At 34.1% G+C, this 26639-nt stretch overlaps 1 long non-coding RNA gene across 1 annotated transcript in view; it reads right to left on the bottom strand.

Annotated features, from left to right (window-relative positions):
* Positions 1 to 3278: 3278 nt before the first annotated feature.
* LOC129045517 (uncharacterized) overlaps positions 3279 to 26639 on the bottom strand; it is a 62445-nt gene continuing 39084 nt past the window's right edge. The window contains exons 2-3 of the long non-coding RNA XR_008505338.2: positions 4452 to 4622; positions 3279 to 3566 (exon numbers count right to left, since the gene is read on the bottom strand). This is a non-coding gene — a long non-coding RNA (uncharacterized LOC129045517). The remainder of the gene's footprint in view (positions 3567 to 4451; positions 4623 to 26639) is intronic.

The following is a 26639-nucleotide window of genomic DNA, read 5'->3' as shown; positions in this document are numbered from 1 at the left end:
ATCATAGTCAACAATCCCCTTGGTCTGACCCCTTTTGCACCTATGACATTCTCCTCGTGCTGCTTTCACGCCAGCCACATTGGGTTCCTTTCAGGTCCTAGAATATCTAATGCTACCTTTTGCCACCGGACTTTGCCAGGCAGTGCTCTCCAGATTGTTTTTGACGCATCTCTGCTGACCCTGTCTACTACATCTTGCATTCCTCTAATACCTGCTCATCTTGTACATCTCAGGTTGTTTCTTTTCCTCACGAAAGTCTTCCTTGACTGCCCCCCGCCAAGAGTTGCTGTGTACCTTTCGCCTAAGCTGTTGTTATGCTTAAGTTTTATCTTTGTTTCTTGTGGCTATTTTATTAATATCTAACTTATATTCTAAGGTCTAATTAGGAGAGGGGCTATGTTTGTTTTGTTAACTTAGCAAGCAGAGTGTTTCTTATAGACTGTTGAATGATTGAAAGTGTCATTTTCTTTAAAGCTCTGTTCAACTTTGCCATTTCCTGTATTGTAAGGGCATAGTATTGAAGGCAAAAAATAATAAACTTTTCAAAACAATTGGGACACTGAATTAATATGATTAAGAGAGCTAGATTTACCTGAAATGGGAAAATGATAGCCTTTCAGTACTGTGATTCTCTAATGAAGAAGGCTTTTTATTTCCTCCAGTGTCTTTTCATTTACTTTGAAGAAAATAAGATGTCAAACCACTACAACAAGTTGTATGTTACTTCAAACACATGATTTTCTACTTGCTAGAATGAACCCGAATAAACATTTCTGAATGACTAGACTCAAATAATCGTACCGTTTTTTCATTTTGCCTGTAGAAACAAACGATGCATAATTTATTGCCAAAAATGTGGCACTTATCTTTAAACCTCTCAGAATCTGGAAATAATTCTAGAAGTGCTATATATTTATATGATTCAGATAAGTAGAATGGATTCCAGTGATTCCAGCTAATTCCAGCTCCAAAATTCATGTTCACAAGCTGCTGCTCCTTCCCCATTTTATTTACACTCATTCTATGTATGACCTCAAGGACTTGACAAAAGCCCTTCTTACAAGGACCCAAGTGCATATAAATTCTACTTCTCCTAATCTCCATGTAGATCAACTAACCCACTGTAACTTGAACAATGTAAAATCAATGAAATTGGTTTTCTAGTTATACCTTCGGAGAACTCATTAGCTCCACAAAATGGAGATTTTGGTAATTCTCTGACTGCAATAATTGCTGGAGATTTTTTAAAAAGATATCCTAAAGTACACAAACATATGAAAAGTTTTTCCTGGTTAGTCCCACATATGTGGTAGCATGGATCCCATCATTTGATGGGAGCAGTGTCAGTGTCAAACTGTGAGAACATATGGGATGGAAAATGTCATCTACCTTTGGAAAATACACACTCTGCTCTTTGTCCACACATTTTACACCCCTTCTATATGCAAAAAATAAAAATAAAAAAGAACAGTTATCTCTCTCTCTCTCTCAAGAATCTCAAAGTCTCATCCCATAATTGCATCAACTAAAAGTTGAATGTGTCATTATATAAATCAGGATTTGTTGCAGATGGTAATTCTCAGGCACAGCTCCTTGGATTGCATTCTTAATCTGAAAATCTATAACTCAATGAGACACGTTATTTACTCTTCAAACACCCTTTTTACAATGGTGTGAAATCACGAATAACTGCTTTACTCATGTCCATTCCAAAAACAGAAAAAATGATACGCGCACAGTCTGTGCGCACAGCAGACATTGGGCATTGCAGTTCTGAAATCCAGCTGGTAATATGTTGCCACCTTCTTGAAAATGGCTCAGTCCTACTATCTAAGGATTGTTCTCCATGTTCAGCTCTGCACTCGGTTCTTGTTGCCATCCTGAGTCATCCTTCCTCCTCCATGCAAAGTAGGTCTTCTCTGTAGCTGAGTTTTTCACAGTGCTTCATTCCAACGGAAATTTTGTATTCTCTCTGTACCATCCAGATTGGAATACTTATTTTAAAATCTGTTTCTTTTCTATCAATTTATAATTCTCTCCATTAGAAAAAAGTCACACCTACAAATCTCTTCTATATCTTAGTCTCCCTGTGAAATTGCTGTCTAACAACATGCTTAGGATTCTTAAAAATCTCGTTATTAAATAGAATCTATAAGACATATTGCGGCTTCTTAGAGGGGCTTTTAAACGTCTGGAAGTCTCTGTGAGGTATTGCCTTAGCAATTTCTGATAACAGAGAATTTTATAGTCTGGGCTTGATCTTTCTCTGAAAACAATTCTTAATTTGAGGATGATTGTCATATAGAATGGCTGAGAATGAGAAACAGTTTCACTTTTGAACTCAAAAGCTTCCAGTCTCTTTATATTAACAGTTTATTATTTAGTTCATCTCTCTTGGGCTTTAATCATAAGTAGCAAAATGAAGCCAGATGTCACCATATTCTTCTGCCTGGAATTCTCCTTAGCTAGATTACTGAATTAGTTATTTTCCTTCTTTCCATTTTACTGCCCAAACAGTGTTGCTAAACTTTCTACCTGCACCATTTCTCTTTTTTTTCCTTTCCTATCCCACCCCAGCCTCCTCAAATCTCCTTAGGGCTCCATTGACACATTCCTAGAAGGCCTGTAGGCTTTTCTTTAACATCTCTTCAAAGTCTGCCCAGCTTCCATAAACCTCTTGATCTTAAAGACAAGACTACGAGGTTTCTTTTTTCTTTTTTATCCTGATGCTTTCATTTGTTCATATCAAATTTGTTTTATTTTTTTAGGTCTATTTCCATAACTTACCAGTCTTCATGTAGACTAAAATCATATTCAAGTTCAATATTTTCTTATTAATTAATTTATTTTTTATTATGTTACGTTAGTCACATCATTAGTTTTTGATGTAGTGTTCAAAGAAATTTCAAGATTTTCAAATCAGGCTATTCTTCTCTAGACCAAAGCATCAACTCTTTCTTGGCTAAACACCTGTGTTTCAGGTTGGACTCATTATTCCCCCTACCTTAAAATCACTGCTTAAATGTTATTGCTTCTCAGAAATAAGGTTTTCTATATAATACCAAACTGGATTGGTCTTATCAGGGGTACTGTACTTTCAATAACTCTATCAGAAAGTGTATCTTGAGGTTTTACTATATGCTAAGGAATTTGTTTTACTTGCTGGAGACAAATAGGTAAATAAAACAAATGTATTAGACATGAACCATAATCTGCTGATCTAGGAGGGCAAAGCATACCATACACTTTTAAAAAGTTTGTTAAAATTTATTTATCAATTCACTAAAAGTAACACTAATAAGCTAATTACATGTTAATATAAATAATGCAGTTTATGAAAAATAACTGTTCTTCTAAACAAAAAAAATAGGGAAAACAGTGGCTATGTTAGTCTATTCAGGCTGCTGTAATAGAATACCATCCCAACAGTCACCAAAGTCTTAACATATCCCAGTGTCAATTCGAAAGTCTAAGTCCAAAGTCTCCTCTAGCTATCATCTAAATTAGATACAGGTGAGACTTGAGGGATGATTCATCCTGAGGCAAATTCCTCTCCAAATGTGAGCCTGTAAAACCAAACAAGTTATGTGCTTCCAAAATACAATGGTAGGACAAGCATGGCTCAGACATTTCCATTCTAAAAGGGAAAAATAGGAAAGAAAGGAGTGACAGGTCCCAGCTAAGACTAAAAACTTAACAGGGCAAATTCCTTTAGACCTTAAAAGGCTTGAGAATAGTCCTCTTTGGCTCCATGTTCTGTCTTCCAGGCCATTGGGGTAGCAATATCACCTCACAGGCTCAGAGGGATGTCCGTGTAGTGGCCCTAGGCCTGGGTCCTGTCCCAGAGGTGGTTCCACAGGACCCAGGCCATGCCAAAGCTCTTTGAGGCAGCCCCACCCCTGAGGAACTGGGAGGGGGCATTCTGGCCCACCTGAACTGGGGAGGTAACACCACCCTTTGAGATTGCTCTGTGCCCTGGGTCCTTGCATTCTGCATGCCTGCAGAAATGGCACTGTAGAGAGAAGAGCTCCTGGCTTCTACTGAGATTACTGAGCCATAGTAGTCTCCTTATCAAATAGTCACTTGGCCACATAGTTAGTATTCTCATTTTTTTGGTCCTAGGGATAAACTAAGAATTTTCTAAATCTTTAAGTTCCAATTCCTTTTCGCTTAACAACTCTGTCTTTAAATCATTTTCCTCTTCTTACATTTTACTATAGGCAATCAGGAGGAGCCAAGGCATACTTCAATATTTTGTTTAGAAATAGCTTTAGCTAAAGAATCAATGTCATCACTTGTAAGTTCTACCTTCTACAAACTACTGGAACACAACATAATTCAACCAAGCTCTTGCTACTTTCTAAGAAGGACTGCCTCTCCTCCAGTTTTCTCCTCTTCTCTTTCTCCTCTACAGTTCTCCTCTTTTTATTCTGAGCCCTAACTAAAATCACCTTTAAGATTCTGTTCATGGCAATCTAAGCTTTTCCAGCATGCACCTCAGAGCTCTTCCAGCCTCCAATTCCATTACCCAGTTCCGTAGCTGCTTCCACATGTTTAAGTATTTGTTATAGCAGCAATCCACTCCTCAGTACCAATTTTCCTCTCAGTTCATTCAGCTTGCTCTAAAACAAAAACAAAAACAAAAACAAAAACAAAACCTTAGATTGGGTAGCTCAAACAACAAACACTTATTTCTCACAGTTACAGAGGTTGGGAAGTACAAAATGAAGACACTGGCAGATCCAGTGTCTGGTGAGGGCCTGCTTCCTGATTCATAGATACCTGTCTTCTCACTGTAACTTCACTTGGCAAAAGGGTGAGTGGATCCCTCTGGAGTCTCTTTTGTAAGGACTCCCATCCCATTCATGAGGGTTCCACCTTCATAATCACATCCTAAAGACCCCACCTCCAAATACCATCACATTGGGGATTTGAGGTGGACCCAAACATTCTATAGGAGTGGGTTGTTTTTTATATATATATTTAAAAAAATAAATCCTTTATTTTAACACAGTTTTAGACTTACAGAAAAATTGAAGAGACAATATAGAGAGTGTCAATATACTTTGCATTCAATTCACCTATTATTAATATTACATCTGTATGGTACTTTTTTATAATTAATTGCACCAGTATTGATACATGATTACTAACCCAAGTAGACATTTTATTCAGATTTCCTTTTTTTACTTAATGTTTTTTTCTGTCTCAGGATCGCATTCAGAATACCACATTACATCTAGTTGTCACATCTTTTCAGGCTCCTTTAGACTTGTGTGATAGTTTCTGAGACTTCCTTTGTTTTGATGACCTTGACAGTTTTGAGGAATACTGGTTAGGTATTTTATTCTTTAATTTGTATATTTCAGATGCTTTTCTCATGATTAGAGTTATGCATTTTGGGAAGGAAGACCACAGAGGCAAAGTGCCATTTTATCACATCATATCAAAGTGCATTCTATCAACATGCCATCACAATTCATATTAATCCTCATCACCTGGCTGAGGTAGTGTTTGTCAGGTTTCTCCACTGTAATATAACTCTCCTTCCCCTCTTCCCTACTGCAGGAGTAAGAACTTACGGAGTGGGAAATTATGCTCAACTTAAATAAGGGTAGAGTATCTAGATAAATTATTTGATTTTTTTTTTACATGGGACATTTGTGTGTTCTCTCACACTTATTTATTATGTAATAATTTATTTCTATCAATATAGACTCATGAATATTTGTTTATGCATTGGTTATAATCCAATACTACTTAATTTTTTGATATTGTGCAAATGTTTCAGCTTTAGCTATTGGAGATTCTTTCAGTTGGATCCTGTGTGACTTTGACATATTCCTTATTTTTTAGCACTTTATCACTTTTTGGAACCAGGGTGCTCCAGGATCATTTTGTGTATTTTTTGCCCCAGTTCTAGAATCATCCATTTCCACAATAAGCTTTGGTTCCTTCTGTTGGAGAATGGTATTAGAAACTAATATGCTTGTTGCCTTGATTGTTTCCAGGCTTTCTCAGTTAACATAGCAAAGAATTATATGTGTGTATACTAACCTGTGTATATATACACATATCCATAAAAGTTTCTATATGTAACCATCTATATTGATATATTAAGCTAAAAATGTCTTCAGACTGATGGTTCCAACTAATCCATTATTACATGGATCATTCTAGCCTCCTTACTTTACATTTTTGCATATTTATTTAATGTCTGGTATAATCAAAGAAAGCTGGATTCTCAAACCTGTTCTGCATTTGACTCACTGAGAGATCGCATACCATGAAACCTTGAAAAAACTATCCTTGTGTGAAGGAATGAGAGTAAAAATGATAAATACCATGTTATTATTATGATGAAGAGCTTTTGAATCCTGAGAGGATTTTGTGAACCCTCAGGGGTCTCCAGACCACACTTTTCAGGTTTGCTGCCTTATACTCTCCATGCTTTTGTCACTCAATGCAAGATCGGCCCAAATCTTGCCTTATTTTCTTGTTTTTGCAAGAAAAAAATACAAAGTTGCCTTTAAAAAGGATAGAGCTGGACTTGGGATATTTGCTACCAATAAAATGGGATGTATTTGTTACATATTTGAATCACCATGATTTTGCTTACCTTTAATCCAGCTTTTCTATTGCTAAAATGTAGAGAAATCAGTAAAAAATTGTTGGAAATAGTTGTTTGATATAGAATATTTGAATTTGCCTAAAAATTTATTCACTTGACTTTAGCACTTGACTTCACAGATTTTCATAATGGAATTTACTCAGAAAATGAAAACACTTGATTTTTAAAATGTCATTCTCAGGGGTGCCTGGATGGCTCAGTTGGTTGAGCATCTGACTCTTGATTTCAGCTCAGCTCATGATCTCAGGGTCGTAGGATTCAGCCCTGTGACAGGCTCCATGCTAACCGTGGAGTCTGCTTGGGATCCTTTCCCTCTGCCTCTCCCTCTGCATGCGTTCTCTCATTCTCCAATAAATACGTAAAATAAGTCTTTAAAAATAAATAAATAAAATAAATGTCATTCTCAGAAATGCTTTTTAGGCAGATTATTGCTTTGTAGGATCTTGTTCTCCCCATCAACAGAAAAAGAGGTATGTAGAGTGTTTTCAGTCTGATCATATTTTAATGGTGCCAGATATTTTATCTATCTTTATCTTCCCCAAAATTGTGGGGAAGATGATCTTGGCATTTATAGAATTTAAGCTTAGTGGTACCAATTCAGCAGGTCAATTAAAATTTTGTCCATTTTCCTCACTTTTACAAACTGATTATAACAATGACATTTACAAAGAGAAGCTATGTCATTAATCACCAAAGTGCATCATAATTCTATGTGCATTTTGTAGAATTTAGACAGGCTGGACTTTAAGATTGAAACATTTGGAGACATTCACATATTTTACAAAAGTCAGTTGTCTATATTAGGGATAAAATAGCATTTAATAATTGTGAGGTATAAAATACATAGCCAGAGAAAGTAATTTCCAGTTCTTAGATCTACATTGTATATGTTCTTAAGAGCTTGTTTTACAATATATGAAAACATAGCATAAAGCTTTAGTTATCAAAACAGTGTAGAACCAATACGTTAGAAGTATTTTACATAAGATTGATGAAACTTCAGCTGTTCATATAAACATATGGATAAAGATAAGGTGGCAGCTAAGCCATGTGTAAGCCTCCTTTTGATTCTGTCAATGTTGATAAGAAGATCAGAATCTATAGACACAAGATCAATATCTCATGAGAAGGTAGAGAACTGAGATCTCCCTGAAAAAATATGTATTTTTTATATATGCTCCCTGAAAAAATATATATTTTTATATATAAAAATATATTTTTATATATAAAAAATATATATATATAGCCCAGATGAAAGATTATTACAGTCAGACTTGGAGGATTTGTGTTCCAATTCTTGTTCTATTATTAACTGGTAAATCATTCACATGGCAAATTTTAGCATCTTTCAGGATTAGAGCTTTTGTTGCTATGTTTTGGTTTACTAAAAGGAGGATATTAGAACACAAGGCATCTAAAACCTACTTAGCTCTATAATTTTATAAGTGAAAGAAAAATAGAAAAGATTAGGCAAAAATAAATTGTCCCAGGAACTTTCTTTACCTTAGCTTTTGAGTATTGACAGCCTTTGAGCAAAGATGAGACAAAGCCAAGGGGTGCTTGAAAGGTCAACTAGGCTTTACTCAACTGGGTGAAGTTGTGAAAAGACCTCTCATGGGCATGATGAAAAGTTATTGGCAAAATTTTTTTAAAAAGGGGCTTTTGATGTGAACTGGCTTGATTCTTAAAGCAGCATTGATATAAAGTTGCCTGAGAAAGATGATTGGTTCAGAGATCAATGGTGACAAACTGGTGTCTGTCCAATGTATATTGTTTATTTATCAGTTGATTAATTGAGTCAACAAATTACTGGAGCTTATTGTTTTTAGCGTTTTTTTTTAACACGAAGCTTAATTTATATACTTAAACATCTCAAAAATCTAAAAAGAAAACTTTAAATACAATTATTATTTAATACATATATTACCCGGGCTAATCTTTCTAATCTTTACTAACAATGACAAGTCATCATTGAGAGACACATTTTTTTTTCTCATTTTAACATCTTTGAAATCAAAATGAGCCAAACAATACATGATGTCTTAATATTGTGTCATCATTTATTTGGTGGTATTTCTTCTTTCCTTCTTGGTGTTACATAAAATAATGATCATCTTAAAATCAATGGCATCTTAGATTAGATGAAGTACAGCATATACATCTTTGGTGTTGGGGTTAACGCAGAGCATGAAATCAGCCGTAATCCCTGGCTTGCTACAATGTCACACAGCAGCCGCTGGGGGCAAGGGAAGGTTTCGGTCTCGGAGAAGGGCGTGGACCTTTGGAACGCCGAGGCATGTGTGAGCACTCTGCCACGGGAATGCTGCGGGGAGTTGCCTTCCCCAAGCTTTCCTAGCGCAAACAGCCGCCTGGGATCTAAGAGATGTCTGCATTGTCCCTTAGGCTATGCTTAGCAGAACTCATAGAACATGCAGATTAGCACATCGTATCTTTCCCATAAACAGATCCTCCTCCTTCCAGTATGACCCCTTGTCACACATCACGTGCCTGAGAAACAGTGATAAGGATTTGTGATTATCCTGAAGGACCAATAAAGGCGGGAGTAAAGAAGAGCAAAGGGTCTTCTCTGAGCGTTGACCCCGTTGCCTTCGCCTCTTTCACGGCAAAATCTTTCATCCGTGGGTACAGGGATTGCTGGCCATTCCCAGCACTTTGGAATTCATTTTTTAAAAAGTTAAAAACAATCTGTAAAATACATAGTAAATTCTCATTCTCATTCAGATATTAATTACGAGAAATCTGGCTGGTAGTTTCAGATCTGTGAAACCTTGATCTTATGCTTCTGTCCCTCACTATCCAATGGCAAATAGTGATGCTAGTGATTTCTAGGGATTCCAGAAAGGGACAAGTACCTCCATGATTCAGCTTGGGTCACTAGGTCCTTCTCAGAATTTAATGCTCAATGCTCTACCAAATGAGGTCTGAGAACCATTGTAACTGGAAAGCTGTTGTTAATATATATAATAATTATAATGATTATAATAATAGAAATTAGTACTTTGTGAAGACCTAGTATACTGGTCATTAAGCTAGGCACAACCATTGAGATGTTTTTTTAATTTTATATTGCACAATAACTGTAAAAAATAAATATTATTGATACCCTTACTTTATAAATGAATATATTAAGGTATAAGTTGTTTAAGTAACTTAAAGTCTCAGAGTAAAATCAGGGCTCTATCCCTCGATGTGTGATGCTTCCCCCAAAAAACATACAAGCGAAACAGATATAAGCAATAAACTAATGTGGAACCAAGAGAAAATAATTAACTATTAGACTGTTTTCTCTATGAGGGCATTTCTAACATAAATTATTCAATCAATAATGGCTTTTGATTTAAAAAATAAACTTAGCCAAGTGTGGGGATTAAGATCAGATCCAAGTGACACGGTAGGGTTACCCACTTCCAGAAATCCGAGGGGGAAATTAATGGAAATAAATCTGTAATCAATGAAGAAGACATGTGCCTTAGGACTGCTGAGAAAAATGTCCCAACTCTGAATGCTTTACTAGATAAAGTAGACAAAGGGCAAGGAGCCACCAATAAAGCTCATTACCTTAAATATGTCCTTTAAAAGCCCTTTGATTTCAGATCTTTCAGTGATGTAAGAGAAGGAATTTTCACTGAGATGGCATGAAATTGAAGGGAAGGAACTTAAAATAGACCACTAGTTCCTCCTGGCAGAATGTCAAACAAAAATTCCAGTAATTTGTTTGTCGTTGTTTAAGGTGGACTTTTTAAAAAGCTTTAACACACTGAAAGATATAGTGGAGCACCTTAATTGCTATTAGTCATATACATATGAGTTAGTTTTTTTTTTTTTCTTTTAAAGGTATGTTATTGTTATTTGGATTTGAAAAGAAAACCATGAAGCTCTTGATATTTGAAACAGCTAAAAATAATCAGGTTTCTGCCAGATGACAGAAAGGTCATATCTGTGACGCAAACCTTACAATTACATGAAATTCAAAGTTCACAAATGGAAGGGTCATTACAATCAGTGATAAACATGTCTTTTTCAAATTTTTTAAAATCCTGGACTTTAAAATACAAATCCTAGGGATTTTGACAAAAGGAATATTTTATGTTACTCTTAGTGTATTTAGCCACTTTCCAGTAGAAAAGAAAAAAAGAAATTTGGTTTGAGTATGTAAAAAGTTAAATGTACTCTTTACTCATGAAGCCATTACATTTTAAGAAGGATTTCCCTTTAAAACTTTTAATGTATTTGATTTCCAACTTCAAGGAAATATAAAGGATTTGTAAAGATTTAAGAAATGTCTAGACTCCAACTAGGCTGAATGTGTAGCATTCTTAGGTTGCATTTAAATGTGTGAATTTATTCTGAAACACATTGTCATGGGGGAAAGATATTACACTTTATAGTATATCTATTTCACTATTTATTCACTATACCACCATATACACACAGTGTCATCCATATAGTGGACCATTACAACATTCTGCAGAATGTCAAAACCTTTTAAAATCCCTGTAGACTTTATTTTGACAAAGAACAGGAGATTTTACATGGTCTTGTATTAAGGTGATGAATGTATGTTTCTGTCATTCCCATGTAAAACTGAACTGCTTTTGATTTTCTTTTTTTTTTAAAGATTTTATTTATTTATTCGTGAGAGACAGAGAGAAACAGAGGGAGAAGCAGGCTCCCAAGGAGCGGGAAGCCCGATGTGGGACTCGATCCCAGGACCCTGGGATCATGACCTGAGCCGAAGGCAGACGCTTAACCATCTGAGCCACCCAGGCGCCCGCTTTTGATTTTCTTTATTGATATATACTGGTGCCCCATTTCCCAGATCAATAACTGCAAACAAAGTGTCAAAGCTGTGCCTATCATCCCAGTAAAGACACCTTATTAGTATGGCAACTGCAACTAGGGCTAGGCTCGTTATATAGGCTCGTGATAGTCTACCATCAATCATCTCGATCAACTGGTTTTGCAGAAAACATGTTGGTGAACTTAACTGAGAAATGGTGAGGATCATCCTCTCTGTATTCTTTAAGATTTTAGTAATTCCTCCTACAATTTTATTTTGTCTTAACTGAAGGTTGGGAAGAGGCTCTCAGAATACAGGTAAAAGAATAAACATTAGTTTTCTGCCAGTTACAAAATACATACACTTGGGATGAGGAAAATGAATATAGGGTAGATCTGATGACCCATTGGACTATGAACTGGACATATTAGTTATAAAAGCCCTTAAATATGCAATCTATTTCTTTGTGGAAACAGAACTGTATTTCTAACACTTGGGCTGCACTGAGATATGACCTGACCTGGAGGTAATGGGGGTTGCAAAGATGATCTTGAGGAGGCCAAGCATTATTCCTTAAGTAAGTGGTTTGCAGGGTATTCAGGCAAGCCAGAACTTCTCTAGAAAGGAATAAAAGCTGCTTTTCTTGGTCAAGAAAATCCTGGGAATCTGTGGGTGGAAGATTCTCAGGATTCTCTAGCGAAGCCTTTTTTTCTAAGGTCTCAGAATTCCACACTTCTTTATTAGGGTCACGGGATACAAGACTAACATACAAAAGTCAACTGTATTTCTTCATATAGCAATAAATAATTGGAAATTAAAATAAAAACAGTGCAATTTACAAATCACCAGAGAACATACAATACTTGATGTAAATGTAACAAAATATGTGTGAGATCTATATGCTGAAAATTGCAAAACACTGATGAAAGGTGAAAGAAGAGCTAATTGAAAAGAGATATATCTCATGTTCAAGGACTGGAAGGCTCAATATTGTTAAGATGCCAATTATCCCTAAACTGAACTGTAGATACAATGCAAACTCAATGAAAATCTGAAAATTTTTAAATAGAAACTGAAAAAGATGATTCTGATATTTATATGGAAAGACAAAGGAACCAGAATTACCAACATGTCCTGGAAAAATAGAACAAACTTGGAGGCCTCACAACCCTGATTTTAAGACTTACTATAAAGCTACAGTAATCAAGATTGTGTGGCATTGGTGAAAGGAGAGACACAAAAGTCAACGGAACAAAAGAGTCCAGAAATCGACCAATATATGTATGGTCATTTGATTTTTGACAAAGTTTCTTTCTTTTTTATTTTTTATTAACATATAATGTATTATTTGTTTCAGGGGTCCAGGTCTGTGATTCATCAGTCTTACACAATTCACAGCACTCACCATAGCACGTACCCTCCCCAGTGTCCATCACCCAGCCACTCCATCCCTCCCACTCCTCTTCACTCCAGCAGCCCTCAGTTTGTTTCCTGAGGTTAAGAGTATCTTATGGTTTGTATCCCTCTCTGGTTTCGTCTTGTTTCATTTTTCCCTCTCTTCCCCTGTGATCCTCTGTCTTGATTTTCAAATTCCTCGTATCAGTGAGATCATATGATAATTGTCTTTCTCTGATTGACTTATTTTGTTTAGCATAATACCCTCTAGTTCCATCCACTCGTTGCAAATGGCAAGATTTCATTTTTTTGTTGGCTGCATGATATTCCATTATATATATATATATATATATATATATATATATATATATATACCACATCTTCTTTATCCATTCACCTGTTGATGGACATCTAGGCTCTTTCCATAGTTTGGCTATTGTGGACATTGTTGCTATAAACATTGGGGTGCATGTGCCCCTTCAGATCACTACATTTGTATCTTTGGGGTAAATACCCAGTAGTGCAATTGCTGGGTCATAGGGTAGCTCTATTTTCAACTTTTTGAGGAACCTCCATACTGTTTTCCAGAGTGGCTGCAAAGTTTCTAAAAGCAAGTCATTGGAGAAAGACAATCTTTTCAGAAATGGTGTTGGAACAACTGGTTATCCATCTGCAAAAAATAAACCTTGACTATAATTTGCATCATATGTGAAAATTAACTCCAAATTGATTATGGAGCGAAATATAAAATCTCAAACTATAAAACTTTGAGGAGAAACATTATGATCATGAATTAAACAAATATTTCTTAGATACAACACTAAAAAATGATTCATAAAAAATGAGGCAACAGGACTCATCAAAATGAAGAATTCTTTACAAAAGACATTAAGAGGATGAAGACAAGCTACAAAGTGGGAGAATGTTTTCAAACTATGTATCTGATAAATTACTGTATCCTATATACTATTTGGTTCCTTTTATATGACATTCTGGAAAGGCAAAGTGTGTAGGTACGGAAAACAGATTAGTGCTTGTCTTAGGTTGGGGTTAGGCGAGGGGTTGATTACTATGGGCAGTGGGAAAATTTGAGGGCTAGTAATACTTTATTTCCTTTCGTGTTGGTTACAAGACTATGCTTTTTCCAAAACTTGAAAATTCATAAACACTAATGGTATATTTTCTATCTAAATTATGTTTATTAAAAAATGAAAACTAGAGGGGCACCTGGGTGGTGCAGTCAGTTAAGCATCTGACTCTTGGTTTTGGTTCAGGTTGTGGGATCAAGCCCCATGTGGGGCTCCATGCTCAGCATAGAGTCTGCTTAAGACTCTGTCCCTCTCCCTTTGCCTCCCCCTCAGGCTCCCGCATGCTCTGTCTTTCTCAAATAAATAAATAAATCTTTAAAAATAATGAAAACTACAAGAGTTGGCAGGTCATTGGGCAATAACATGATCCTACTCAAATTTAACATATCACTTCTTCACCTTTGACCTGCTCCTCTGGTGAGATATCTTGGTTAGCAAGTGCAATCTGAGCTCTAGGTGGAATGCTGAAGGAGTTTACCATGATGTCTTGTATTTTCGCCTGGCCAAGGCAGCTATCTAAATGCAAGTCAGGTTTTTACTTCTATGTAACAAAGGGGCTGTGGGCTACCCTGGAGCTTTGCTTTGATTTCTACCGGAGTGTTGTACAGTGCTCCAGCTGTGAATTCTGAAAAATCATGATTCTCATTTACGATCACTGCAGTTTTCAAAGAGAGATGATATGAGCAGCAATCATTTAGTGTTTCAGTGATTTTTTGGTTTTGAGCAGATATTTTCCTCAGTTAGCTACCAAAAAACTATACAGAAATGAAAAAAAAAATTCCTATAGGATTTACTACACTAATTGAAATAAAATGTAGCAAATTTAAAATGACCAATCATGTTAAAGGAGAGTGTAATGACCTAGAGAGCTATTCTTGGAAGTTGCCAGCCTTATAGTCGTCAGGGTAAGCAAGTCCAGGGGCTAGCAGTTAAAAATTAAACAGTTCCACCTCTGTACCTTGAAGTAAAATAGATTTTTTTCTTGCTTTATTGAGATACAATTGATATAACATTGTAAAAAGTTAAGGAGTACAACATAAGGATTCAATACATATATATATTGTAAAATGACTACCACAATAAATTTAGTTAACACATCCATCACTTCACATAATCACTTTTTTGTGTGTGAATGGTGAAAACCCTTAAGATATACTGTCTTAGCAACTTTCAAGTATATAATACAGTATTGTTAACTATAGTCACCATGTTGAATATTAAATACCCAGAAGAAACTTAGCTTATAACAGAAAGTTTGTACCCTTTGATCAGAATCTCTCCATTTCCTCCCTTCTCCATCACCATAGCCCCTAGCAACCCCCATTCTACTGTATCTATGATTTTGGCTTCTTTTTAGATTCCAAATGCAAGTGAGATCCTATGGTATTTGTCTGTCTGATTTATGTCACTTGGCATAAGACCCTCAATGTCCATTCATGTAGTTGCAAATGGCAAGAATTCTTTCTTAATAGCTGAACAAATTCACATATATGTGATATAGGATATATATATATATATATGATACATATATATCACATTTTCTTTATTCATCTATAGATGGACACTTAGACATTAATTTGTTTCCATTTCTTCACTATTGTAAATACTGATGCAATATATCTGCTAATACAGATACCTCTTCGATATTGTGATTTCACTTCATTTAGATATAAGAGATAACAAGTTCTGGTGAGGATGTGGAGAATGTTCTCTCTTGTCTTCTTCATAATAGCCATTCTAGCAGGTGTGAGGTGATATCTCATTGTGGTTTTGATTTGCATTTCCCTGGTGATTAGTACGTTTTCATGTACCTATTAACCATTTGTATGTCCTTGTTGGAAAAATGTCTATTCAGGTCCTTTGCTCATTTTTGATTGGATTATCTGGAGTTTTTGTTTTGTTTTGTTTTGTTTTTTGGTTATTGAGTTGTATGAGTTCCATATGTTCCATTGTGGGTATGAGTTCCCATGTCCGTTATGGACATTGTATAAGTTCCTTATATATTTTGGACATTAACCCCTTATCTTATATGTGATTTCCAAATATGTTCCCCCATTCTATAGGCTGCTTATTTATTCTGTTGATTGTTTCTTTTGCTGTGTGGAAGCCTTTTAGTTCGATGCTATTCCATTTGCTTATTTTGTTTTTGTTGCTTGTGCCTTTGTTGTCATATCCAAAAAAATCTTTGCAAAGACCAATGTAAAGGATTTTTTTTCTTATATTTGTTTTCTTCTAGGAGTTTTAGGATTTCAGAATTTACATTTAAGTCTTTAATCCATTTTAATTTTTTCTAGAGATGTAATACAGGGGTCCAGTTGTTTTTTTTTTCTTTTGAATGTAAATATCCAGTTTTCTCAATACTATTGAAGAGACTATAATTTCTCCTTTCAGTATTGTTAGCTCCTTTGTCAAATATTAGTTGACTGTATATGGATGGGTTTATTTCTGGGGTCTCTATTCTCTTCCGTTGGTCTACCTGCCTGTTTCAATGCCAGTACCATACTGTTTTGATTACTAGAGCTTTATAATATAGTTTGACAACAAGAAGAATAATGCCTCCTGCTTTGCTCTTCTTTCTGAAGATTGCTTTGTCTATTCAGGGTCTTTTGTGGTTCCATATGAATTTTAGGATTGTCTATTCTATTTCTAGGAAAAATGCCATTGTAATTTTGATAGGGATTGCATTGAATCTCTAGATGGCTTTTGGTAGTATGGACATTATAACAATATTAATTCTTTCAATTCACAAACATGGATCTCTCTATGTCTTTGTGTTTTTTCTTCCATTTCTTTTATCAATATCTTATAGTTTTCAGTGCATGGATCTTTTACCCACTTGGTTAAATTTATTCCTAAGTATTTTACTGTTTCTGATGCTATTTTAAATGATACTGTCTTCTAATTTCTTTTTGGATAGTTTGTTGTTAGTATATAGAAATGCGACTGATTTTTGTATGTTTATTTTATATCCTGCGACTTTACTGAATTTGTGTATTTATTAATCTAGCAAATTTTCTTCATTAATCTAACAGATTTTGGTGGAATCTTTGGGGTTTTGCATATATATAATATCATGTCATTTGCAGACAGAGACAATTTTACTTCTTCCTTTCCCATTTGGATACTTTTAATTTCTTTTTCTTGCTTGATGGCTCTGGCTAGGACTTCTAGTACTATGTTGAACAGGAATAGTGAGCATGGGTATTCTTGTCTTGTTCCTGATCTTAGAGGAAAATCATAAGGCTTTTTACCATTGACTATGATGTTAGCTGTATGCTTGTCGTATATGGCCTTATCATGTGGAGGAATGTTTCTTCTGCACCCAGGTTTTTAAGAGATTTTATAGAAAAAGTCATGAATGACAGAATTATAAACATTCAAGATGGATTGATGGATGACATTACAGGAAAGATAGTTGTTAAAACATAACTCAAAATCACAAGTGGGTTTTGAAAACAGAACATCTGCCAGAGATCATTACCTATATGACCCTTCACTCAGAGTCAACTTTCATCTGGCCCTCCAGATTCTCATCTTGACTTCCAGGGTTTGTTCCTTTACCTCTTCCTCCAATTTAAAGTTAATTTTTTTACAGCTGATATAATAGGAAAGTTCATGAAATGAGGATCTTCTTTTCATTTTGCAATACCTGGAAGCAGGTATGGACAACTCCATGCATGTTTTCCATCAATGAATTTTTCAGGAACATCGCATTATTAAATAACAATGAGAAAGTCTATTCTTCTTTCCCCCAACCCTACAGCATGAACATGATAGTAAATTATCTTCTGGAACAATTCATTCTTCAAACAAACCTACTATAGAGCATCTAGACCATCAAAACAAACAAACAAACTAAAATTTGCAAGACTATAGAGAACAAACTGAGTGTTGATGGAGGGGAGGTGGGTGGGAGATAAATGGGTGATAGGTATTATGAAGGCACTTGTTGTGATGAGCACTGGGTATTATATGTAAGTGATGAATCATGAAATTCTACCCCTGAAACTAATATTACACTGTATGTCAACTAACTGGAATTTAAATAAAATCTTGAAAATATAAGAAAAAAAACAATTTAGAATCAACTCTCATTTTAGGTTAGGAAACTACTCTTAGATAAGTGATTATACTTTTTGTTCAGTGGGAGCTTTTCAGAATTGTAACTTTCAGCATAAAGTTGACTTAATGCTATTATAATTATACATTTATAATGTGAATAATATTAAAAGGATTTTTCATGTGAGATATCTTTAAGACTGTTTTGTTACTAATTATGCCTCATAAAAAATGCAATCCTACTTCCTTAGGTATAAGGGATTAAGATGCAAAACAGGACCAACATTGGAGAAAGACTAATATAAGGAATTGCATTCTGGTTGTAGATCTATTCATTTCAATTAAAAAAGAAAAAGCATGTTATTGATAATTTTATCAGAGAGCTCAGACTTATATTTTATTTTGCAAATGTGCAAACAGCCAATTTACTAGGAGTTTTTTTAAAGATTTGTTCTTTTTTTGGCTATAAATCAGTCATCCTTGAAAGTTGGAGCTCATTTTAGTACTGATGACATTTCATTTGAAGATACTAACTTGTAAATGATATTTTTATCAAAATATCATTTCTGGTGATATTCTATTTTCCTATTATCTTGTTCTTTAGAAGATTAGTGATATTTGAAGGTCATATTTTCAGGCCATGGAGCAGATCATGGGATAAATTTGCATTTGGACTGGTGAACTGTTACCTGTGCAGATGATAAAAAGACAGAAGCTTTATAAAAACATCTTTACAAACTTAAGAAAGATAAAGGAATGGAAAAGAAAATGTCAGATTGGCATTTACCACTTAATTTTGAATACTTTCATTATCCTTTTCTTCTCTTAAGCATGTCATTTTACATTTCCCATCATTATATCTCAACACAAAAGGTATGAATCTGCTCTTCCACAATATCTATATGGACTCATTTTCCTTCTGAAAGCAATTTGTCTGTAAATATCTGTGTGGCATCTCAGAACTCCTGCTCAAAAAGTCTACTATCATGTTTTCTTTTTGATTTGGAATAATCATTTCTAATAGAAAATTCTGAATTTTGAATATATTTAAGGATGTGAAGATTTTATAATAGAGAAAACATATAAACTATGTTTCAGATTTTTTTATCAACAAGATAACTTTAAGAAATTATATCTTCCCATTATGATTTTTAAAGTAACAAAACTATAAATTAAAAGCACAATTTTCAACCACAGTAGCTGAGCACTCACATACTATTTATGAGATGCTAATAGATCAAGGTATTTTTTTTAAATATTTTGATGATTTTTAAGTATTTTACATGATTAACTCATGTGAAGCAAAATCTGATAGAATTGCAAGGAGAAATAGACAAACCCACTAATACAGTTGGAGCCTCCAAAAGTTGTCTGTTGGATACGGTACAATGAAAATCAATTAAGGACACCAGTAACCTGAACCATCAATTAACATTTCTACAATACTCCATCCAACAACAGTGGAATACAAATTCTTTTCAAGTTGTCATGGAATATTCACCAAGAAAGACCACATTTTTGGACCATAAAACACACCTTAAAAATTTTTTTTTTTAATTAGAATTTAAAATATGTTCACGGATCTCAAGAGAATTGAACTAGAAATCTATAATGAAAAGATAGCTGGAAAATCTCCAAATATTTGGGCATTAAAAAATATTTCCAAATAATGCATAGATCAAAGAAGAAATTACAAGGGAAGTTTGAAAAATATTTTCAATTAAACAAAAATGAAATGTTGAGATACTGTGAAATCAGTTCTTAGAAGGAAATTTATAGTATTGTGCATATATTTAAAAAATAAGAAAGTTCTAAAATCAAAAACTGAAGTTTCCATCTTTGGAAGATAAAGGATGAAGAGAAAATTAAGCCTAAAGCAAGAGAAAAAGAAATAATAAAAACTAAAGCAGAAAACAAGTAAACCAAAAACAGGACTCAATAGATTAAAAAAAAAAAAAAAAAAAAAACTATAAGTTAGTTCTTTGAAAAGATCAATAACATTGATAAATCTCTAACCACACTAATCCAGGAAAAAAAAAAGAGAGAGAGAGAGGACACAAATTACCCATATCAAAAATGTTAGAGGGATCATTACTGCTGAGTCTATGAACATTAAAAAGATAATAAAGGAATATTATCAATAACATAATGCCTACAAATTTGATAAATGAGATGAAAATGAACCAATTCTTTGACAAGCACAACTATCAAAATTCTCACCACAATAAATAGACAACTGGAATATCTACAGTAAACAAACAGTGTGGTATTGATAAAATAAAAAATAGACACACAGATCTATGAACAGAATTGGAAGCTCAGTTATAGATCCACACAAATATTGTCAACAGTTTTTTGTTTGTTTTTTTTTTTAACAAAAGCTCAGGGACAAGTCAATGGAGAAAGAATCATCTTTTCAACAAATGGTGCTAGCATGTTGGAAATTTGTATGTGAAAACTGAATCTAAACATAGACTATACACCTTACACAAAAATTAACTCAAAATTGTAGATATAAGTGCAAAATGCAAAACTGTAAGACCTCTAGAAGAAAACATGGATAGAAATCCATATTACCTAGGTTTCTGGTGATGAGTTTTTAGATACTACACAAAAAACACAATCCATAAAAGAAAAAACACATGTTGGACTTAATAAAATTCAAAATTCTCTGTGAAAGATACTAATTAGAGAATGAATAGTCAAGCCACAGACAGGGAAAAACCATTTGCAAAATATGTATCTGAAAGGACTTGCATTCAAAATATACAAAACATCTGTAAAATAAGAAAATAAAGTAAACAAAGAACACAGGCAAAGGATCTGAACAGACACTTCATCTAGAAAAATATACAGGTGAAAAATAATCATATGATACAATCTCATCATTTGTCAGTAGGGGATGGAAATTAAAGCAACAAGATATGACTCCACACCTATTAGAATGTCTAAAATCCAAAACCTGATAGTACTGATTGCTAATCGTGTTGAGGAGCAACACCTCTCATTTAATGCTAGTGGGAGTGCAAAATGATATAGCCATCTTGGAAGACAGTTGGAAGTTTCTTATAAAGTTAGCATAATCTTATTTTTTTTAAAGATTTTATTTTATTTATTTATTTGACAGAGAGAGAGACAGCAAGAGAGGGAGCATAAGCAAGGGGAGTGGGAGAGGGAAAAGCAGGCTTCCCGCCTAGCTGGGAGCCCAATGCGGGGATTGATCCCAGGACCCTGGAATCATGACCTGAGCAGAAGGCAGACGCCTAACGACTGAGCCACCCAAGCGCCCCCCATAATCTCATCTTATGATCTAGTAATCATCCTTCTAGGTATTTACTTAACTTACATGAAAATTTATCTCTACACCAAATCTTGCACAAAAAAGTTTATAGCAGCTTTATTCGTAATTGCCAAAAACTGGAAACAATGAAGTTGCCCTTCAGTAAGCAAATACATAAATAACCCGTGATACATTCATACAATGAAATAGTATTCAGTAATAAAAAGAATGAGCTATCAAGCCAGGCAGCAATATGGATGAATCTTAATGCATGTTGCCAAATGAAAGAAGCCAGTCAGAAAAGGCTACATACGAATATGATTTAATTTACATGACATTTTGGGGAAGGTAAAACTCTGTAGATGGTAAATAAATCAGTCGTTGTTAAGGGGTTCAGTGGCAGTAGTGTTGAATAAGTAAAGCAGAATGGCTTTTTTAAAGCTGCGAAATTATTCTGAATGGTACTGTACTAGTTCACAACACTAGGCATGTGTCAAAACCCATTGAACTGTATGGCATGAAGTGGACCTAAACATATGCAAAATTTAAAAAAAATAAGCAACTAGGAGGTCAATAGACGAAATAACCTTATTGAAGGAGATGTGGGGGAAAAGCATTGACCTAAGTAACATTGCCAATGAGTGGAGACTTTAAAGACAGAAGTATCTCTACATAAACATTTCACTCTAGTTGATAAAGTCACTCCCCATGGAGGAACATGTTAACCATTTCTGAAACCACTGTATATGTATATTGGAATTGAACACTTAAGTAAATGAATAAGAGATGATTGGAGCTAGGTTTTCTCCTGCTGCTGGGAGATTTTAGATAAGCAAAAAGAGAAGGCTAGAATGATCCACATGGTTATGGAGTAAAGTTGGAGACATCAGTATGAAATCATGTTTTAGCTTAAAATAGGTGGTGACATATAGAAGTATTTATGCATATGTGTATAGACACAATATATATGCAGATATTTCCTTGCTCTGTCAGCTAAAGAGGGCCTCATTAGCAACAAGGAAACCTAGCAACCACACACCTGAAGGGTGCCTACACATAGTGACTCACTTCAAAAACGGTGATATGGAAAGGGGAGTAAAGAGTAACTTTATCATGGGAAAACCTGACAAACACTACCTCAGCCAGGTGATCAAGGTCAGCATCAACAGTGATAAGTCATGTAGATGTGTGTATTCTTGAGGTAATGTGATAAGAGAGGAACTTTAACTCTGTGGTCTTCCTCCTAAAAACCTATCACCTCAACCTAATAATGAGACTACTGAGGGAAATTCTACAGAATGTATAACCAGTACTTCTCAAAATTGTCAAGATAATAATAGAAAAAAAAAAAAAGCCCCGAAATTAATGTTGATTATATTTTAAACTAATCACAGTTTTCTTTACTTAAAAATTAAGATTTGATTGTGAAACTTTTATTAATAACTTTTAATGAGAAACACCAGAACTAAATTTTACAGTATTTTAATTTTACACATTTTATATTTTATAACACAAAGACAATTCAGATAATATTTTGTATATACTCATATTTTCAGTCAAGAAATAAACACTAAGTTCATTGTTGCTCTTAGATTTAAATTATGCACAAAAAGATAATACTGATTTAACAAAGGATATTTTTTTCAGGCATATAATATATTACCATTTTTACAAAACTGGTATAATTTATGTGCACTTTCTTATCTGTAATTAAGTGTGGACTTGATCAAATAGTGAAAAAATGTAAGCTATAATATTATATAAAAATCAATTTTTATATAAGTTAAAAATTCAACTTTTTACATCTATGAAAGTTTTTCTCCAATTTAATTATCTTTTCAAATACTTGAAAAACTATCAAAGTAGCACATGTAAGTAATTTAAAAGTGAAAGAGTACTTCAAATGCATAATGAAAAACAATGTCACTTGTTCAATGTTCAACAATGTTCAATGTCACTTTTTTTATTCCTAAAACCAGTCCCTTAGAAGAAACAGTTTCAAATCTTCTAGCTGTTTATTCTAGAATTTCTATCCATAAAATGTGTACAATGTTATTTTTGATCCATAAATTTAAACATTATCTATCAGTTTTTGCATTATGTAAATACTGTGTACTGTTAACCATGCACTGTCTTGTGATGTTTTCATCCTTTTTCATTTTTGTGTGTTCTTCATGGATTTGATACATACTTATTTTAATTTGCTTAGTTGTATTTTTAATTAGAACCATACTATTTACTTTGGTAACCTCTCATACAATTGCTCAGTAGTGGAATTTCTCGGATAATTGATCAGTTTCATTTCAGATAGTTCTCTATCCTTTTGCTCAGATTTGATTTGCTTCATAGCTATGAGATCCTGGGATTTTCTTTCACTATTATCCTAAGAATTATTCATCTTTTTTGTTTCCAGTGCCTGTATGTTGGATATCATATATTTTTCTCTTCCTTGTTTTGTTCCATTATTTTGGTGGAACATGTTATCAGGAAAAGGTACATAAGAGAAAAACTTCTGTAGACTGTCCACATATGAAATAGTCTTTTTGTGCTTAATTGTTTGCCTGGTAATAGAATCTAGGTTGGAAACCAGGTTTACTCTAAATTCTGAGGGCATTTGCTATTGAGAATCATAATGCCGTTTTGGTGCCTGACTTCTGTATAAGACCTGTTTTGTTCACCCATTTTTTCTGACTCTTTGGATATTTCATAATGGTGTGATCTGATAATACTCTCTTCCATGGGATTTCCATCAATCTCTTTCCATCTCATATACCACATTTTTCTGAGGAAATAAGCATCTTCAATTTTTAAATCTATGTGGTTCTGCAGCATAAATAGGCTTGCTGCTTGTTAATATCCCCCTACACAGTCATTTGGAATTCTGTTTGCTCAGTTGGGTTAAAAACCTCACCACCAGCTTTTTATTGCTACCAAATTAGTGATGTATCTTTTCCTTTATTATCTGTCCACTTTTCCTCTTTGTTCTTGTACAATTATAACTCTTTCTCATTTGAATGGCCTTAATAAGGGAGAAGACATGAATGTATGCCTTCAACCTGCCACATTTAACTGCAGGTTTATTCAACTACTTTTAAATTTACTTTATTAACATAACTATTACAAGATGTTCAATTATTTTTTCATATCTCTTGTTAATATGGTATTTTTCTGTTTTTCCTTTTACCTTTATTTGAACAAATAAATTAGCTCCAGACTGGAGCCTTTGATAAACAAGATTTTTTAAAGATTTATTTATTTATTTATTTATTTATTTATTTATTTATTTATTTGAAAGAGAGAGAGAGCAGGAGTGAGGGGAGGGACAGAGAGAAAGAATCTCAAGCAGACTCCTGGCTGAAGATGGAGCCCCATATGGGGCTCCATCTCTCCACCCCAAGATTGTGACCCTGAGATCATGACCTGAGCTGAAATCAAGAGTCTGATGCTTAACTGACTGAGCCACCCAGGTGCCCCTAAACAATATACTTACCAACATGTGTGATAGCAATCTTTAATCTGGTAAGACCAAGCAATAAGCTATTTCAAAAAATGAATAATTTTAGAAAACCAAAGGTTACTTTTCAACTTACTGAAAATTAGTTCATTAATTTTTGGTGGAAATCTTCCTAAATGCAGTGCTCATTTACTTTCTATCTTAAACAGATCATGTATACTAAATATTCTCTCAGCTATTGCTGATAATCTTTATTTAACAAAACCTAGTTGATTTACTCAATAGCAAGCATAACATTTCAGGTGCAGTTGAAATGTGTAGGAAAGTTTGTCATGAATATACTCACAGATCACCATTACATCGATATTTTTTTCTCTTGCCTTGTTGTCTACTGTTATAGCTATAATTCTTATTTTCACCCATTTAGGCTCCTTTTTAAAATCCCTGTCTACTAGAATTGTAGTAGACAATTGTTGTTTTTCTCAGAGACTTTTTTTCCCCTTATTTCTTCTGAGTTCCTAGATGCGTTTTGATTATTTTTCAGTAGGATTTACCTTCATCTCTGTTTCTTGTCTGGATATTGTAGTTGTCAATATGTCATCACTGAATTAAATTATTAAATTGCATTTATTAAAGAAAATGCATCTATCATATTTACTTAATTGCTGAAGTATTATAAGCAGTATTTCTCTTAGTGATCAAATAAAACACTTCAAATTAGTTAAATAATTTCCTGAGTGCTTACTACAAAATATTAGTTAAAAGCACATCTGTACTCCTGTCTTGGCTCCACTTCTTACTGGCTGGTGCAAGACCTTTTACCATTCTAAATTTTGGTTTCCTCATTTTTAAAACAAAGATAATAATAATTTCTTCCACACAGGGTTTGATAAAGATCAAATCACATAGTGTATGGCACCCTCCCTCACATGTGGAAATATCTCCATAATCATGAGCTGTTACTGTCTTAAAGTTTTGTGCCAAGAATCTAACTAGGTGCTGGTGAAAAAACAGTTACAATCGATGCCTTAATAGTATTATTTCTTCATTCTCCATTTCAAAGTAGAGAGTGATATTTAATTAGAATCTCTAATAATATAAAATGTGAATAATCTTAGGATGGAGGATGGTGATAGATGCATGTGGTTTGCATACAGACTGATTTGGAATTGAATTTTGGTTCTGCTATTGTCTGGCTATCAATTTTGGCAAGTTATTTAACTTCTCAAAGCCTCAGTTTCTTTAAATGTAAAATAGTTACTTTTTTTTTAGTTTTTTTAATGAAGTATATTTGACACACAGTGTTACATTAGCTTCAGGTGTATAACATAGGGATTTGACAACTCTATACATTACACTATGTTCACCATGAGTGTGGCTACCATCTGTCACCTACAAACGCTATTACAATACCATTGACTGTAGTCCCTATGCTGTACCTTTCATCTCGTGACTTACGCATTCCATAACTGGAAGCCAATACCTCCCACTCCTCTTCACCTATTTTGCCTACTTCCCTACCCCCTCCCTTCTGGCAACCATCAGTTTATCATATGTATTTATGGGTCTGTTTCTGCTTTTATTTGTTCATTTGTTTTGTTTTTTAGATTATAAATATACATGAAGTCAGTCATATGGTATTTGTCTTTCTCTGTCTGACTTATTTGACTTGGCATAATTTTAATAACACTTTCCCCATGAGGTTGTCATGATGATTTTATGAGAAAATGGCCATAAAAGGAATAATAGTGTGTATTTCACAAATGAGTGCATAATGCATGTAAGTATAATAGTGTTAATATTTATTTCCATAACTAAATGCAAAATTTTAATTAATGCTATATATATTAATCATGATTTGCCATTTGAGAATTATACATATAGAAATCTGACTTGTACACACACTTTGTGAACAATATAGCAAATTTAAA

Source organism: Mirounga angustirostris, unplaced genomic scaffold (assembly GCF_029215605.1).
Source record: "Mirounga angustirostris isolate CCGP_5_RB_7025 unplaced genomic scaffold, mMirAng1.0.hap1 SCAF_8, whole genome shotgun sequence".
Taxonomy (NCBI): domain Eukaryota; kingdom Metazoa; phylum Chordata; class Mammalia; order Carnivora; family Phocidae; genus Mirounga; species Mirounga angustirostris.
Note: the sequence above shows the minus strand (reverse complement) of the source record. Positions and strands in the feature narration are given on the sequence as shown.